This window comes from Nelusetta ayraudi, unplaced genomic scaffold (assembly GCF_046127955.1).
Source record: "Nelusetta ayraudi isolate G7.1 ecotype Tasmania unplaced genomic scaffold, CSIRO-AGI_Nayr_v1 ptg000134l, whole genome shotgun sequence".
In the NCBI taxonomy this organism is placed as follows: domain Eukaryota; kingdom Metazoa; phylum Chordata; class Actinopteri; order Tetraodontiformes; family Monacanthidae; genus Nelusetta; species Nelusetta ayraudi.
In genome coordinates this window covers 284,233-302,118 of record NW_027466184.1, presented here as the reverse complement: position 1 = coordinate 302,118, position 17,886 = coordinate 284,233, and positions in this window count along the sequence as shown.

Here is a 17,886-nt window from a genome sequence, read left to right as displayed (position 1 = left end):
ATTTAATGAAGTGCAAATTTTAGTGGGAATATGTTGAGATATATCAGTTTAGTTTGGGAAAAGGTACATTTCTGAACGGTGCTTTTCCCTGAAAAAAAAAAAAATATATATATAAAAAAAATTCCAAAAACGAAATAAAGTGATATGTGTATGTTTGCCTTCATCACAGCGGATAAAACATTTGATTGGAAACTAATATTAATCAGAATAAAAAAATACACATAAACCGTATATGTACATTTTACAGTAATCATATTGTTTACAAATAGTTTGGTTTATTATAAAAAATGAATTTAAATGAAATTAGACATAGCTCCTACATGAAAATGACTTTTACACCCAGGTAAATTAATTCAAACCACAGGAAATCAATATATTTATTGAATTAATTGAAAATATTCATATTGTTAGTAATAAAAGTCTTCATGATTTGAAAAAAAAAAACCAACATGGTTAAAAAAATAGGAATAAAGACTGCAGGTTTTTTTTTTTTATATTTAATTAAATTTTTTCTTTTTTCTTTTTTTTTAAAAACACAATTTCCAATTCAGCACCCTGGACAGCAACTATGAGACCTAAGAGCAAAAATGTGTGTTCTTTGTAATCATTTCAGTTGTGCTCTTTCTGGTTTTTCCGTACCTTTTGGCAGAAAGATGCGTGTTTGATGAATACTGAAGCTGGAAAGGAAAGGAGCCGATAAATTGAATGTCCGAAATGAAAGAGAAAATGATTTGTCAGGATTTGATCCAGTTGCCGTTTGGACAAATATTGTTTGGATTAGAAAGATTGTATGAAGGAATGGTACAGCGCAAACCCTTTTGTTGCATTAAACTGACTGGTTGCCCAATGAGCATGTTTAAAGGGGCCACATTGATTTTACGATTGAATTGTCATTTTGCACATTCACACTCAATGGGACGATATTGGCCTTGTGTTGAGATGCCGGTTGTTCCGCTTCCAGCTCTGCTCGCCCAATGTCTTTGTCTTCCAGAACAAAACCTTGTTGTTTCCTCTGCCATTTGTTTTTGTCTTTATGCTCATTTGTCTGTTTGTTGATGTCAAAAAGAATAGAAGCTCCTTCCTCTGTGTCTCAGTCAGCAGCTGACTTCTGAACACGATGCTGGAACTGTGACTTCATAAAGCCGTTTCTTGTGCTTAGACACAGTTAATATGAGTGTGTAGATCAGCCACGAGCTTGTTGTTAACGAAGGAGCTGGCGATGGCCAATTTTTCATAACTTTTGGAATGAATCCCACTTCTTTATAACAATCCTGGAACAATTATATGTTTAAATTAATTTGATAAAATCAAAAGAAATGAGCAAAAAAAAGTAAGATTTATTTGCAAAAATTAAAAAGGAAGTCCTACTTCGTATATAAACGTTATTTTTTTTATTTTATTTTTTTACTTTTAAACGAAGGCAAGGGAGTCGGTACAACAAAAAGTCAGACTTTTCCGTTAAACTGGCCTCATTATGACGACAATATCGCTCCAGGAGACGTCCTGTCACACACACACACACACACACACACACACACACACACACACACCCACACACACACACACACCTGTCAGAGTACCCCTGACCTGAGAACAGAGGTATCTATCCACAGTGTGTCTGGACCATTAGGGGCCCATGGGAGAGGCATGGATTGTCACCCCATGACAAGGGACTGGTCCGCTCCCCAAAGGGGACAGCTGGGTGGGGGAGGGAATAATGGCACTGACAAGTTCATGTGTGTGTGTGTGTGTGTGTGTGCACGTGCGTCCGCGCACATTCGTGCGTGCACACAAGTTTGAACTTGTTTTTATGTTAAGAAGACTTGACCTCATGATGATGATGATGATGATGATGATAATGATGAAGACAATGACGACAATGGAGTTCATACTTGTCCTTGAGGCCAACTCATTACGAAAGATTTTCATTTTGAAAGAGCCGTACAGGAAGCAAGTGTAGGGGGAAATAAAGTGCTGGTTATTGCTCGATGACAACATTTTCATGCATGATGAGGCCAGGAGACATTCAGGTAATTCAAAGAAGGGACATGCAGGCACTCTGCTGCAGATGTGGACAAGGTCAAAACGAATTTGACCGCCCCCTGGTGGCTTGCCACTGTACTTGTCCGAAGCCCCTCGCCATCCATGGTGGCGCAAAACTCTGTGGTTACAGCTTCAAATCTGTGCTTTACCTGAAAGGCTCAGGCTGGTATGTCAAGCAGGGGGCATCACAACAACAACAACAACAACAACAACAACAACAACAAAACCCAACACAGTCTGAGTGGCTGTGCTGCCTTATGATCATACAGTGACAAATGAATGCAGGTTTAAAAACTTGATGGAAGTTATCAGCAAAGATCCCTCCGTGTCTCCCTCTTGTGGCAATTTGGAGACATTTCAACAAACACGTCGGGCTTCTCCAACTCTGAGGCCAGAGGCAACTTTTCACTGTGTGTTTAGGAATAACACTGTGTACTTGTGTGTGTGTGAGTGTGCGTGTGTGTGTGTGTGTCCCAAAGCAGTGATTGATCATTAATATTTGATGTCCTCAGGCTTGGTGGAGGGCCCCTCAGGAGGAAAACACATTATTATTCAACACAAACTCACCTGTCTCAGTCACACAGCAATGCTCTCTCAAAGACACACACACACACACACACACACACACACACACACACACACACACACACACACACTCAGAAAGCTACTTGCCTCCAACCTCACTGCACTTTTATTTTTATCCACATGAACGTACACACGACCACAACAAAAACACACAAAGCACATTGTCACATTGGGACACGTCCACTTCCTGCATGTATATCATTGTGCGCATGTGCATTTGTGCTCACAGCAAAAAAAAAAGAAACATCTTTTAACAAGTAAAGCGTTTTAATTTTAACCCAAGTTTTGTGTGCACGCGCTCCGGATGACAGAATTGAATGGGTCAGATTACACTCTGCGCTCCTTTATTATTGTGAATGACATCACATATGTGGTCCTGTATTGTGTTCATTGTGCGAATGCCATCTGCCTAACAATGGCAGAACGCACAGCTTTTGTCAACACATCTGGCTTCCAATTGGTTCGCTTTCTCCCGCCGTTTGCTCCTCAGCTTCCGACTCAACTGCATCCCCAAAAGGAGCGAATGTGTGTGTGTGTGTGTGTGAGAGAGACAGAGAGAGAGAGAGAGAGAGGGAGAGATTGTCAGACTTAATTGCTGGGTTGTTGGAAGTGCGCGCAGCAAAGTCGCCTCGGAGAGAAGAACACCACGTTCTTCCACCACATGCCTCTAAGGGGCGCTGCTCATTGTTCAAACACCTGGTCTGTTTGCTGGAGAATGTTCTGCTATGTCGCAGTGTGTGTGTGTGTGTGTGTGTGTGTGTGTGTGTGTGTGTGTGTGTGTGTGTGTGACTTTGGCACGGGAGAAAATTAATCGCAATGAAATTAAACTTTCTTCAGTGGCGAAAGTTTTGGGGAAGGATTTTTGTCTCTATCGGTAGATGAACTGTTCATTGAGGCCTTTGAGACACGTATACAACAAATAAATATGAGTCAATTTGAACTCTCCGTAAAAACGTAATCTTCATTTCTGTAAATCCACCCACCATGACCTGATTGGTTGGTGGGGATAAAGCCTGTAAGACCCATAACCATTCCTTCAGTTTGAACACAAGTGGGCAGCACCAAAGCCACATCTTTCTTGACTTTCTCAACTGATCCGAATGCGAGTTGGGAGTTCGATCCCAGACCAGGAGGGCGGCGCTGTTGCCTGGCTAGTCAGTACAAACCAGGCCTCCAGGATCCAACATGGCGGGCCATTCATTTGATTGGAGTCGCTCGTCCAGCGCAGACATCGAAAAAGGTTTTTGCCTTCCTGGGGTACTTCTGCAACACGCGGCTCCCATAGAGCATGTAGCAGCAGTGTCACTTACCATCATGCCTCTGTAATTCAAGTGATGCGTATAGGCTGCATCAGTCAAACAGAACGAGCCGAGACAGCGCACGTGATGTCATGCTAGGAATACGTTTTTTTCAGGGGATTTTCTGGCCTTGTTTTTTTTTTTTTTTCGTTGAAAGATTCAAAGTGCACGACTTAAAAATATACAATCGAAGAATTCATCTTGAAACATGTGTCAGGTTACCGGTTTTACTTCAGGATTTATTTTTGCGCTGCGATCTATGGGGAAAAATGCTTTTTGGACGGCATGAGATTGACTCCAGTTCCTCGAGTGAAATGTTGCCGCGTATTGGCAGTCCGGTATCCAGTTCTTATAATACATCCATGGTAAATAGCTATGGCATTGCCCATTGAGATTACAGTTAGAGCGCCCCCCTGAGTCTGACACAAATCTCACACAAGTGACACATCAGCAGTGTGTGCGTGTGTGTGTTTGTGCCTGTGTGTGAGGGTCTTGGTTTTTATTCACAGTGACATTTGAAGTCGCCCACCCACTACGAGCCAGTGGAGCTTTGCCTATTAATGAGGGTCCCGCCACGTCCACTGGGTGGCGGCAGACAGGATAAGTGGCTCTCCTACCAGGAGTGACACAGCTGAGTAGCCTGCACTCCCTGATGTCATTTCTAATCAGATGGGGTTTATTTTTTTCCCCCTCCTCTTCTTCTCCTTCTCCTTCTTCTTCTTCTTCTTCTTCTTCTTCTTCTTCTACTTCAGCACCGACTCCTACCGAACTCCCGTTTTATTTTTTTTGTAGTTGTTTTGTTTCAGTGACAGGGAATCAATCACGCTGCTTAACTCGCTCAGTCTGGGGGCAAGTGTCAGCCGCGCGCTATCCCACTGTGACACGCCAACGCACAGCAAGGCCAGATCCGGATGATCATGCTGCGGAACCAGTGGTGGTTCGGGCAACTGTCAGCCGTGAAGATAAAAGCTGAACTTTGGAGGAGTCGTAGGACAAACAGTCATCTTGACGTTTCTTGTCTCCTCGCAAGATCTACTGGAGACATGCATAGTCAGTGGTGGCGCCGGCAGTCAGCTGATGTGGGAGGCCAATAATCAGCTGATGTGTGGCCATTGACACATCATCATCGAACATGATACACCAAGAGGGTAAACTTCGAGTGGGTCACAATGAAAAAAAAAAGCTCAATCAAGTGCACATAGCGTGCTGGCTACACAAGCACATTGTTATGCTAGTTGCTAATTCTCATACCGAGTTGGCATTGGTCCGTTACTTTATTTACAAAAAACACAACCTACTCGGTTTAACAACATGACCTAGCATGCTAACTTACTGATAAACTACCGATTAACAAAGAGCTACGCTAGCTAGATTTAGGATATAGCACGCATAGCATGTTAGCACGCCAGAATTACTCTCATGCCGAGTTGCACCGGCCCGACTAAGTTACTTCCAAAACATGACACTTGTGTGAGAATGTGTTTATGTGTAAGAACCAATAACTGCAATATCCTAACATTACTTCACGATCAAACTGTTTACTCCTTACACCAATTGTCTGCATGGACCAAGGAATCAGAAACTGTTTAAGATAATAGTTTAAAAATGTGCCAACTATCAAAACGGGCAACATTAGATTTTCCTGGCTCCCAGTTACAAACCGTGGACAAATACTTCCCCATTGGACACCACATTAGAAGTAATGCTAAGATAATAAATATGTATATCTGTAATAAATGACTTACAACTCCAGTAGCATCAAGGCTACGTTACCGTCAGTCTTGAAGCCATTTTCTTCTTGCGGTGCCATCAAGTGTAAAAGCTGGTCCAATATTTATCTAGTCTGGCATCGTGTTGGATCACTGTCTCTCTTCCTTTGCTTCGCCTCCTCAGACAAAACCTTCTTGGATTGTGGTTGGCTCGGCCATGGCATTGGTTTAGGGGAAAAAAATTGGAGTAGCCATCGGCTAAAGCTACCTCTGAATAAAAGTGTGATGTTGCCGTAACGCAGGTCAGACTCTCCGTGACGCCATCATGCCAACTTGCCTACCCGACCAGGAAAGTTACAAAGTGCTGTGTTGAGGAATAAGTGATAAGTGATGTTTGTTGGATTAACAGAGTTTTCCTGATCAAAACAAAAAACAACAAACAGAGCCAAAAGAACAGGAGCAAACGACTGATCTAATGTCGAGTTGAAGCATTGATGACGCTGGTTCAGTGCGTTTTACTCTGAGAAACACACTGGTCCACATGTCTTTAGACTCCCAAAAAACAAAAAAACAAACCAACCAACAATCAAACACAAACAAAAATGATTGAAAACACATGGGCAAATTTGTTTGTCACGTTGGGAATCATTTCCATTTCCACTCATTCTGACAAAGCGACTGGCCTCTCTGCTCCCCCAATGCGCCGGTAGCCTGTGAAAGCCTGTCAGATGTTTCCTCCCTCGTCCGCGTTTCCTTTTTCTCTTTCCTTCTTCTTGGACACGCAGCTCCTTCACGGCTGTTTCGCTCTGAAGGAGACGTCTGACATCAGCGTGCCGTCATGTTCTCGGAGCGCGATCAAGAGACGGAGGGAGAAAGTGTTTGTGTTCCTCTCAGAAGATCTCCCAGATTTCACACACCAGAGAATCGGACAGACAGCGTGTGTGTGTGTGTGTGTGTGTGTGTGTGTGGTTGGCTGCTAATGTGGGGGAACTAAATATTCCTGCAGCTGCTCTCCTGTTGGGAAAAGGCAAGTCTATGGAGTGTGTAAGCAGCTCAGTGTGTGTGTGTGTATGTGTGTGTGTGTGTGGTACGCATGGCTATGATTGACGGGCTGTGACATGGCGCCCCTCCTTCCTGAGTCCTCAACACCGACAGCAGCCGGGATCAATCAGACACCTCTGGTACGGGAAGGTTGAGGAAGCGGGAAAACACGACTCGCCCCTGTGGTTTTACACGCAGGCCGACGGACGCAGCCATCGATTGGTGAGTCCAGCAGCGAGACGCTGCATCGCAAACAGCAGCAGCAGCAGCAGCAGCAGCAGCTGCAGTGCCCACATTTAAAGTCAAACTTCAGTTTTCTGCATTAAAGCAGTTTTAGAGGGGAGGATTCTGTTAATATTAAGCACCTTTTTTTTACATTTTCATAAATTACTGATAATAAAAACGGTACCCTTGAACCCCCCCACTTCCCGCCACCGGCTCCAACTCACCACCAGGTGGCAATCACCTCACAGCAGTGCACCTCTCTTCACATGTCCAGCGCATGCTGGCGAAGGTCTGATGAAAGTATCAGAGTCCATCATCGACCATAGTCGTCCAAGTGGCAGGCGCACTTGTAGGCGCACCTTTCTCTTGAAGATGTTTGTAGTTATGACCAAACTGGGGCTTACATCAAATTTCAAGAAGTGAACGCTGCTCAGGTTCAGATTGGACATGCTGTTCCACCCACTTAAGCCTCCTCCAGGTTATCCCCCAGGGAGTCCCCTAGCAGGACTGTGGGGTCCTCGGTTGGGGCGCTATCCAGCACCCGTCCCAAGGACTCCAAAAAGATTGGGTACTCTGAACTGCTGTTTGGCTGCCGTGTCAGTAACCTATTTATATTTTAAACCAGCTTCAGTTGTACTCTATCCTCCATCTGATGCCTCAGGAAGAATTTTATTCCTTTGGTCACACTTAGTTGCCAACAATTTGGAACAAATTTGCCACATTGTCCTTGGAACCTCACTCACTTCCCACTTGTGCTGGTTCCCTAACAAAGGCATGATCCTCCCACATGGGATGTCGTTGGAAAGGGACATGTTCAATCTTTTGCAATGACGGCAGATTGAGTGCTGGTCGGGGATTCCCACTTGCACCTTCAGCATGCCAGTGAAGGCGGGACATAGCAAATAGATATCCTGTGGGACCACAAGGCTAAACCAGTAAAAGGCATAAGTGACATCAGGACAATGTGGCTGTGGCGGAAGAAGGCTGGGCTGCTCCATTTAAGTTGCTCAGGACGTTTGTTGGTCAGACCTGAAACAACAAAAACTCTAAGAAACTAAGCAGATGATTCGTCCAGGTGAGTCAATTAGATTATATTTCATTATTACTACCATATTTCACCCAGTTAGACTTGAAAAGCTGAACCAACTAGCAGAATCCCTTACCATAACCATACCCAGTATTAAAGTGTAGTTAACTAACTAACTAAAACATGTCAAACCCTCTATACCCACAGATATTTTTTTTTTGTTACACATAACAATCCAACTCTTCAAACAATCTTTGCGAAGCAGGTCAATGTCAGGTCCCAGATGAAAGATCAGTCTACGAAGCTCTGGAGAAGACAGGTGAAAGTTTTTCTGACAGCTCTCAATTTAAACTCGACCCTGTTTACCATTTCTCAACGACTCTTAAAAGTAACTCTGATCAGCCTCATACAATCAATTTAAAATTTGGTTTGTAAGCGTTCCCACTGGCCGCTACACGGTTCCAACCATGACCATTTTGGTCCCTGCTTCCCTGGGGTTCCAAGGGGGTTGACCAGGGACCATAGCGGTGACGTAGCACACAGCAGGGCACTGATTGGGTAAGAATTTTGATGAAATCCAAGTGGGATCACGAAAACCAAAACCGCCATTTTTAAATACCCTGCGTGTGAATTTTTACATTTTCCCATATTAAAAACTGAAATGCTTATGAAACTGCACCAGGGGCGAACAAAGAGCTGCTGATGTTTTTGTTCTCAGTGGACAAAGGAAAGAAATCAAAGAGAGCAGGACGGACGGCGTGACACACGATGGGAAAGTCTTCTTGGTTTTGCCAGGATAAAAAAAAAACTAAATTCAGAGCGACTACCAACGCATCAAGGAACACAACAGTCAGAGTGGAATGAACAGAAAACATGTTGGAGGTTTGTTCAGCCTCATGCGACGCCGGCCTGGTGGGCAATGGGAGGGAGGCGGCCTCAACTCAGCCAGTGGATGACGAGAGATTTGTCGACCACGGCAATATTTGAAAATATATTTCAGCCTAACCCACATCTGAAATAACGTTTAAATATTCTTAATTATCTTTACATATTTCTCATGTATAAAATCCAAAAGGTATGCTACATTCTTCAATAACAAACTTGCTCAACATTTTGCAATGGGGTCTTTTTGTGAGGAATAGAAGGCAAGCCAGTCAGATCAAATTAATAATAGGGAATTTCCCCATTGTGGGATCAATAAAGGTCTTCTTTTTCTTCTTCGTCTTGCATGTTGCTTGTCTTGTCTATAAGTTTAGGTCTTCCCGCACAGGGAAGGAACGTTTTGCTGGCTTTCGTTCAAGGCCATTACACACTACACACAGCTAGCGATGCAGGTACAGTGAAGTTGCTAGCTATCAATGTTTGTTTTGTTGTTGTTGTTATTTTAATGGACCAAGCCCAAGTGCTGTCTGGGTCACTATCTTCTTCCTGTCCTTATTCTCCTGAAGCCTTTTTGACTTTAAATGTAACCCCTGAACGTGCTCCAAAATGTAAAAAAAATTGCGCACAGAGTAAGGCTAATACAAACTTGCTGAAGCTGTCAATCACACATGTTAATGACGCACCATAACCAGCTTGATTCAAGCTCAGGGAAACACGCAAAACTAGCAGGTGTGACTACATGTAGCGTGGGAAAGTGGTAGGAAGGAACTGTCGAAGAAGAAGAAGAAGAAGAAGAAGAAGAAGAAGAAGAAGAAGAAGAAGAAGAAGATGGACAGTAAGCCGATGACATCCTCCCTTGCGCTTGAACCTAACTTCTGCCGGGGGGGAGGGGTTTAGGGAGTGGTGGGTTGGGAGGAGGCTAATATTGTTTGAAACTGCTATCAATTCATTTGGTCTGTTTTTACGAGCTTTTTCTGCCCCCCTGCATCCCTCAGCGATATCAGCCAAAGAGTTTGTTTTTGGTGCTATCCCGTCCAATAAGCTGTCTGGGCGGGCACTGTGCGTTTCTCGCAGCATCGACAAACTTCAGGGCTGTTTGTGCTCTGCGCCCTCCAAACGAGGCAGAAAGTGTGTAAAACGCAGCAGAGAAGGTGTTTGGAGGGCAGAGTCTGTTGTATTTCAACAAATACACTGTGTGTGTGTGTGTGTGCGTGTGCGTGCGTGTGTGTGTGTCAGAGGACGAAGTTGATTGTGACTAATCCTGACAGTGATCCCACATTTTGACCGCGACCGTTCAGCCTCTCACAGCAACACGGAGCTGACAAACAGAGCACAACTGATCCCACCTAACAAGAGTAATCCCATCAGTCTGTCACACACACACACACACACACACACACACACATTCAATGTGATAATTCCGGATACTGATGTGTCTACACATGAATTCGACATTTAATAATAAAAAGATACAATTTCAACAACAAGAATGAAAACAACACAACAACAATAGCAACGACAACAACAATATGTATTTGTCTACCATGTGTCAGTTTGTTGCGTCACAAACTTTTTGTGATGAGGCTGCATTATTTCAAATCAATTATATATTAGTGCTGTCAAAAGTTTCCCTGTTAAAGTCAAAGAAATGAAGAGTGAATCACAGAATTAGTAATTTTAGTAAAATCTTGACAATTAATTTAATTTTAATTTAATTTGATCTGAGTTACGATTTTTCCAAATTAGGAACTGTAGTTGATTTTATTTTCTTTTTTGCCTACAACAAAACAAAAAGTAATTGTGAAGTTCATGGGCCACAGCCTAAAACTGAAGTTATTATTGTGGGCCTAAGGCAGCTTAGAGGTAACATTTCCAATGGTCAAATTAGTTTAAACAATACTACTTTGCCTCCACTAATGCTCTAAGAAACCTTGGAGTCATTTTTGATCAGGACCTGACCTTCAACTCACATATTCAGAAACGTAGCAAGGACAGTTTTTTTTTCATTCAAGGAATATTGCTAAAATTTGAAATTTCTTGTGTTTTAAAGATGCAGAAAATATCATCCAAGCGTTTGTTACTTCTCGATTAGACTACTGCATATTCCATAATATGAGGGTACCCTACCTCTCCTCTTGGGACCTCACAATTAACTCAAAATGCGGCCGCATGTCTACTAACTCGAACTGGGAAGAGACAGGACACCAGTCTTAGCATCTTTGCATTGGCATCCAGTTAAATCTAGAATTGACTTTCAGATTCTCCTGATAACTTACAAAACTCTTCACTCTCAGGCTCCTTCTTACATTGAGGAGCTTATTGAACCTTATCATCCTCTGAGAGCTACTTGCTCTGAGGATGCAGGACTTTTGGTAACCCATAAAGTCCCTTAAAGTAAAATTAGAGGTGGAGGTAAAACTTTTTGGCTCCTTTACTTTGGAACCATCTCCTGGCCTCAGTTCAGGGGACAAATACAGTCAGTTTATTTGAGAGTAGAAGACCTTCCTCTTCCATAAAGCTTAAAGTTAGAGTCAACCCACTGTCAATTAAGCTGCGATAGGCCTAGAATACTGCCTACAACTGCCTAATGCACCTTAGTTGGTGAAAACAGCTGCAAGTATGGAAACGATGCAAATTCACAAATACAAATCTAAACAAGGCATCCTTGGTGCAAACGGAAAAAAAAAAAAAATGTGTCGAAAGACATAAAAACATATACAGCACTGCAAACATAAAAGCGATGCATAACACAATGAATACAAACCGAGAAAACGCATGCAAATAAAAAAAACAAAACGCTGCATAAACCAGTCATTACAATGGAGGTGCTCCAAACCTGCAGGGGGCACTCTTAGCGGAACAGCTCCATGGAGAGACACACAGGTAGAGCGGGGACGGCTGACTGACTGACTTCTATTTCAGTATATTTCAATAGCCCCAGTTCCACTGGCCAAAAAACCTGGTGTTGTCCCGCAACTAATCGGCATTTGGTGGCGGTGGAATCTGCTCACAGAGCCGCGCTGTTGCGCAACAAAACGGGTCAAACGACCCGGCAAGCGACCCGGGTCAAAATCGGCTCCGATCGGCTCCGCACCGATCGGCTTGCGATGGAATTGGGACACCCGGGACAACACCACCTTTTTTACCTGCCGCACGGGATGACGTTGAGCCTAACGTGTGCTAAATCATAATATCGCTCCAGTCGCGGCGTATATCAAGCACTGATGCAAAGGTTTTCGATCACGTTCCATCAGCGCTGGATAATTGTTCATTGTCCTCTGGCTGTTTTGCCCGCTGCGCACACAAAATGGACCAGACGCCGAAACAATCGCTGCACGGCGGGAAGCGGCCGCGGAGGTGCGCGCCGCTTCAAGTCTGGCGGCAACGACGTCATCGTTCCACTACAGCCAAAAGTGGCCAACAACTAAGAACACTGGCCACGGCCGGACTCTTGAATTCTGTAGAACTTCATCATGCGATCTCAGCGCGATGACGTCAGCAGACACGCAGCGGTGAAAGCGCAGGGGGCGCAGCTTGCTGTTCCGCTAAGAGCGCCCCTGCAGGTTTGGAGCACTTCCGTTGTAGTGACTGCCTGGTTTGTGCAGCTTTTTTCCTTTTTTTTTTTTTCTCCGTTTGCATGTGTTTTCTTGGTTTGCATCTGTTGTGTTTTGCATCGCCTCTCTGTTCGCAGCGCATTTGACGATTAAGCATATGTTTTTATGTCTTGCAGCACGTTTTTTTTTTGTTTGCGCCACAATGCTCTTGTTGTACCTTGTTTAGACTTAGTGTTTGTGCTTTGTCTGGTGAATTTGCATTTGCATTGCAAATGTGAAAACCATATCATGGACTGGAAGAAAGCCTGAGTCATCCACGCCGAAGACAACAAACACCGGCACTGGATCAGGGAGTCCATCGAAATCAGGAAGCGAGGTCCGTTGACCATCAACAGGGACGAGGGAGCGCTCTCCCACACCTGGAGCAGCATCCTGCAGGGGGTGACCGGACAGCAGAAACACCGGTGGACAAGGAGGCGTCACACCAACACCATGTGACACTCTGGTGAAGATGGCAGCCAACGCCGAAACAACGCCGAAACATGTAAAGTATCCAACTATATATATCTGTAAGAAAAGAAACCATAGAATGTCTAAGTAAAGAAAGACATAATGAACTTGAACTTGAACAAGCAGCACAAACTGTTTTCCAGCATCTCCATGGAGGTGCTGGTGCCATCCAACCTGCTTTATAAGGCTGATGACGTGCTCCTTTAGAGCAGGTCGTCGCTGGCGAGGGATGGGGAAGTTCCAAACAAACAAACAACAACAACAAAAGCTTTGAAAACAACAATATTTAAGAATTTTCATGAAGTCCCAAAAAAGATCTTTCTGATTTGGCCCTACGCACACACACACACACACACACACACACACACACACACACACACACACACACACACCTGTCAGTTTGTGGTTCATTTCCTGTCTGATGATGGCACTGACAACTTGTGCGACGCACACTGCCATTACCAGTGACAGGTGTGTGTGTGTGTGTGGTGTGTGTGTATGTGTGTATGTGTGCTGTTTGTTCTAATTGCATGTCAAGTTCGGTGTCGGCCAACTCTCCTCCCCTCAGCTCTCTCCTGTCACGCCATCACACACACACACACGCACACACACACTCTCTTAGGCTTGCCTGGAGGCTAAGCAGTCGTCCTCTGGAGGCTCCAGCGCCGCCTCCCATTGTCTGCAGCCTTTGCATATTGGCCTGTTCTTGAGGATAAATAGAAAAATATGACATGAGAAAAATGTCCCTACGCACACTTAACCGCAGCGCATTGCAAGTAATCCAAACTGTTGATCCTTCGTGCAGCGCATTGTTGAGGGGAGACGATGCGAGAGACACACCAAAACAAAGAAGGTTGAGGGTTCGATTCCAGTGTAGATTTTGCTCTGTTCCCCCGTGCCTGTGTGGGTTCTCTCTGGCTTCTCCGGCTTCCTGCTACAGTGACAAAAAAACAACAACATTCAAGTGAGTCAAACTGGGAACTCAAAGTTGTCTGTAGGTGTGTGTGTTTGCTTGTCTTTCTGTGTGGCCCTATGAACTGGCGACTTGTCCAGGGTGTGACTCTGCCTTCTCCCCATGACAGCTGGGAGAGGCTCCAGCAGACCCCCGTGACCCAGAGTGGAGGAGGAAGTGGCTGCAGAAGATGGTTGGGTGTATATTTGTCCTTTCTGTATATATTGCTGTCATTGTTCCTGTTTTGCACCGAGGCATTGCATCGTCATTTCATAATAAAGTCTTACGCCCGGTTCACACCGGATGCAGAAGCGCCACAATCACACAAATGGCTCCGCAAACGGTCGACAAGAGCTTCTGCCCAGCTGCTGTTTACTCCCATGCGTAGAACTCCCTCTACTTCTCCACTTCCAAGATCAATTTTACTTATCAATCGTCCATGTTGACTTCACAACAAATCCTCTCTGCATCTTCTCTGTTGCCCTTCCCCTGTTTTTTTGTGACACCCAAAACCCCACCCCTGCCCTGCGCACTCTGATACAAGATATACAAGACACTGACAAATATAACGTAAACAAATATGATCGAATTTGTCCTTCGCAATATTTTATTTTGAAAATTAAACAGATTTTCTCGTTTTTTTTTGAGTGACTTCCTGCGCAGGTGATGCGGATCGCTAGCGGCTCGCGTGCAAAATAGAGCAGACGCCAAAACGATAAATGCATGGCGTGCGCGCTTCGCGTCTGGTGTGAACGACACCATTGGTTAATATGGGCGCCTGGTAAGTGTAAGCTAGAGTTGGCTCCTAGCGTTGGCTAGCTTAGTAGCTAGCCTGGGTTAGCACTTTGGGCTAGAGATGGAGGGAGATGACAGATGCTTCAGTTGTCGGTGGCTGTGGAGATGGGCAGGAAGCGATGGTGTGTGTGTGTGAGCGTGTGTGTGTGTGATCAGTCTGGAGTTGCTGAGCTCACAGTGACTGTTTGTCACCCGCCGTCACCCACTTCTTCTACTTGTGTGTGTGCTTGAGAGAGACGAGGCTCGTCTTTCCCCCTGGTCAGAAGTTGGAACTAAAACCCTCCAAAACGCCGGAGTTGCCGATTGCCAGTTGTCAGTGTGTGACATTGGCAGAGGTTTCGGAGGATGGGGGTGGGGGGGTTGTGACGGCTCTATGCATGATGACTTTCATTTAGGCACACACAGACGCACACTGGACTGTCGGCACCCGCGTTGCGTTACTGATGGACGAGCAGTCGGAGGCCAGTGTTTCGCAGCTGAATAAATCAGCACCATGAATAAATCCCCGAATCAAAGTCCATCAAGCTCATCCAGCCTCCTCCTCCACTGCCACTGTTCTCCTCTCCTGTCTCTCTTTCAGATGCAACTGGCTTCCTCCAGAAGTCCCTCTCCTTTTTTCTATCGGTCTTCTCTGGCCCGTCAATTCGCAGCGTTTTCTTTTCTCTCCCCGACTTCCCGCAGGTGGCCGTGACGTATAAGACTTTAAAACAGAGTGTGTGGGGGGGAGGGGTGCCCAACATGGTGTCCGTCAGCACCAGGTAGCTCCCCCACGTTCCACGAGTTGCCCCCTGCAGGCCTGTTCGGCACAACTGAGTGTCCTTTGCACATCTCTTGTTTGTATATAAATTGACTTGAATGTTTCTTGTCATTACTGTAATTATTAGTATTAGTATGATTATTGTTACAGTACAGTTTATTTTTTGTTTGTTATTTTTTTGTTCTGTTAGTTGTTATGAACACCAGGATCAAATATGGACGTGTTTAAGGGCGTTTTCACACCAGGAAAGTCCTTAGTTCGCTTTCTTTGGTCCGGACCAAAATACAATGTATCTTTTTGGTTTGGTGCGGTTCCTTTTCACATTGCAATTTTCGCAAGAGTCCCAGGATTTGACAACAAACCCACATGTGCGCAAAGATCGTGCAAATCATTGGACAAAACGGTACGGGGCGGGGTAAAACGGCTGCATTCGTTGTGCTCATGTTTGTTTGATTTTTTCCACACAAACACAAGCGTTTGCAGGTCATTTGGAGCATCAGAAGCTTTTGATACAACGTCGATTTTATGAGGAGATGTTTACCATTTTGCGACAACGAAGCCGTTTGGCAAGAAGCGTCTCCTTATTGCTCCATGTTGAACCGCGACTCATGTTCGCCTAACGGTCCGACGACGTGCTACTAAACTTTTCTACTATGCTAACCAAAACATTATTTCCCATAATGGTTGTGGCTACGGAAGCCTGTGACGTGTAAAATAGTGTGTGATTTCACAACTGGTTCGAGCCACGGTGCGGTCGATCTCACACATCAACCGATAGTTCGTTTGGAAGCGAACCGAGACCACCCCTCCGGCGAGGTCTCGGACCGGCTGTTTGCTCCGCACCAGAGTTCGCTGGTTTGTATTCACACCGGCCCAAAAGGTCCGCAAAAGGGACTTTTTTGGTTTAGTCCGAACCAAACAGGGCAGGTGTGAATATGCCCTAAAAACCGTGTTTATAAACATAGACCTGCTAAACTCCAGCAACCACAAGAAGACTGAGGAATGTATCAACACCCTCTTCAGTATCAGCCGGTACCCCAAGATCACCAGACTGAGGCGAATTACAACTCATACAACATCTTTAATTGAAAATATATTCACATATGAATTGTTCCCTGGCGTCACTCGGCCCTTGGTTGGGGGGCGCCTCAGGGAGACTGGGCCTGCCTCGGGTACGGGTGCAGGGGCTGAGTTCTGGTCCTGGCCATGGTTCTGGTACTGGCGCACCCTTTGGGTCCCCATCTGGGGGTCGGGTTCTGCTTTCTGTCCGCCCTAGGTGCTGTCCCTCCTTCCTGGGGCGTCTGCCTCGCTGCCGTCTTGCCCTGGCTCTTTGCGGGGCGGGTGTCCTCTGGCCGGGGGGCTCACTGCTCCGGACCTCTTCCCAACCTGCTTTTCTGGGGGTGCACCGTGCACTCGCACACCTAAGCACAGATTCACACACATACACATCTGTACACTCATGCGCACGCACCCATACACACAGTTTATTGTCTTCCTTATTGTTGCCAGTTGCTCTCTCTATCCCTCTCTGTCCCCTCTCGCCCCCCCTTGCCCCTCACTTACATCCCCTTTCTATTCTCTTTCTCACTCCCTATCCCTCCATCAGTCCGGTCATGGCCAGAATATCATTAATACATAAAAATGTAATAAAACCACTCACCAGGCAGTTCCTGAACCGACCTGTGTGATTCACACTCTGCGGGTCACAAGCTCTACCTTTGAGAATAAATCTGTCAGCCATCATAAAGACATTCAGACACATTTCTGCTTGTTATTAAGGTCAGACAGGACAAGGGGCAAAATATATATTTTATTTTATCTAGAGATATTCTCAAGATTTTCGTACTGCCACGCTCATTTTTTTTTTTTCAGGTCCTTGGCGGTGGACTCCTTCGGGCTCACAGCTCACTAAGTGCAGGATCTTTTCAAAGCACCACAGCTGTAGTCAACTAGAAGATATTGAACAGTACAGTATATCGCTGTAGTGACTGAAATGTCCAACAGGGGTGGTGATGAATTAAAAAGAAACAATTTACTCCAAAGAGAAACTTTTTGGGATTTGGTCAAGTTGAGAAGAAGTCCAGTCCAATCCTCCACCAGTCTGCTGTTGTTCTCCCTAAACTACTGCACGAAAAAGGTATCCAAAAATATGTTTTTCGTATTTTGACTTTTTTGGGGGGGGTTCATTTGGTTTATTTGTCATGAATGAAAGGGTGCTTCACGTAACTCACTGCGAGTTAAACATTTGTCAACGAGATAGGGAATCCTCCTGGCCAAGGTTTGACCAAGATTGGGGTCTGAAATTTGTGAGGTAAAAAAAAATTCCAAATGTAAATGGAATTTTTTGCCGCTGTGCTGAACAGGAAGTTTTAACAGCGGCCCCGCAGCACGCCGCCACCGCTGCTGACAGGATAATAAATTTTGTTGGCCTCCATTATTATAACTTCTCCTTTGGATGGAAAGAGAGGAAATTCAACATCCGTCAGGAGGGCAATAACCTCTGACTGG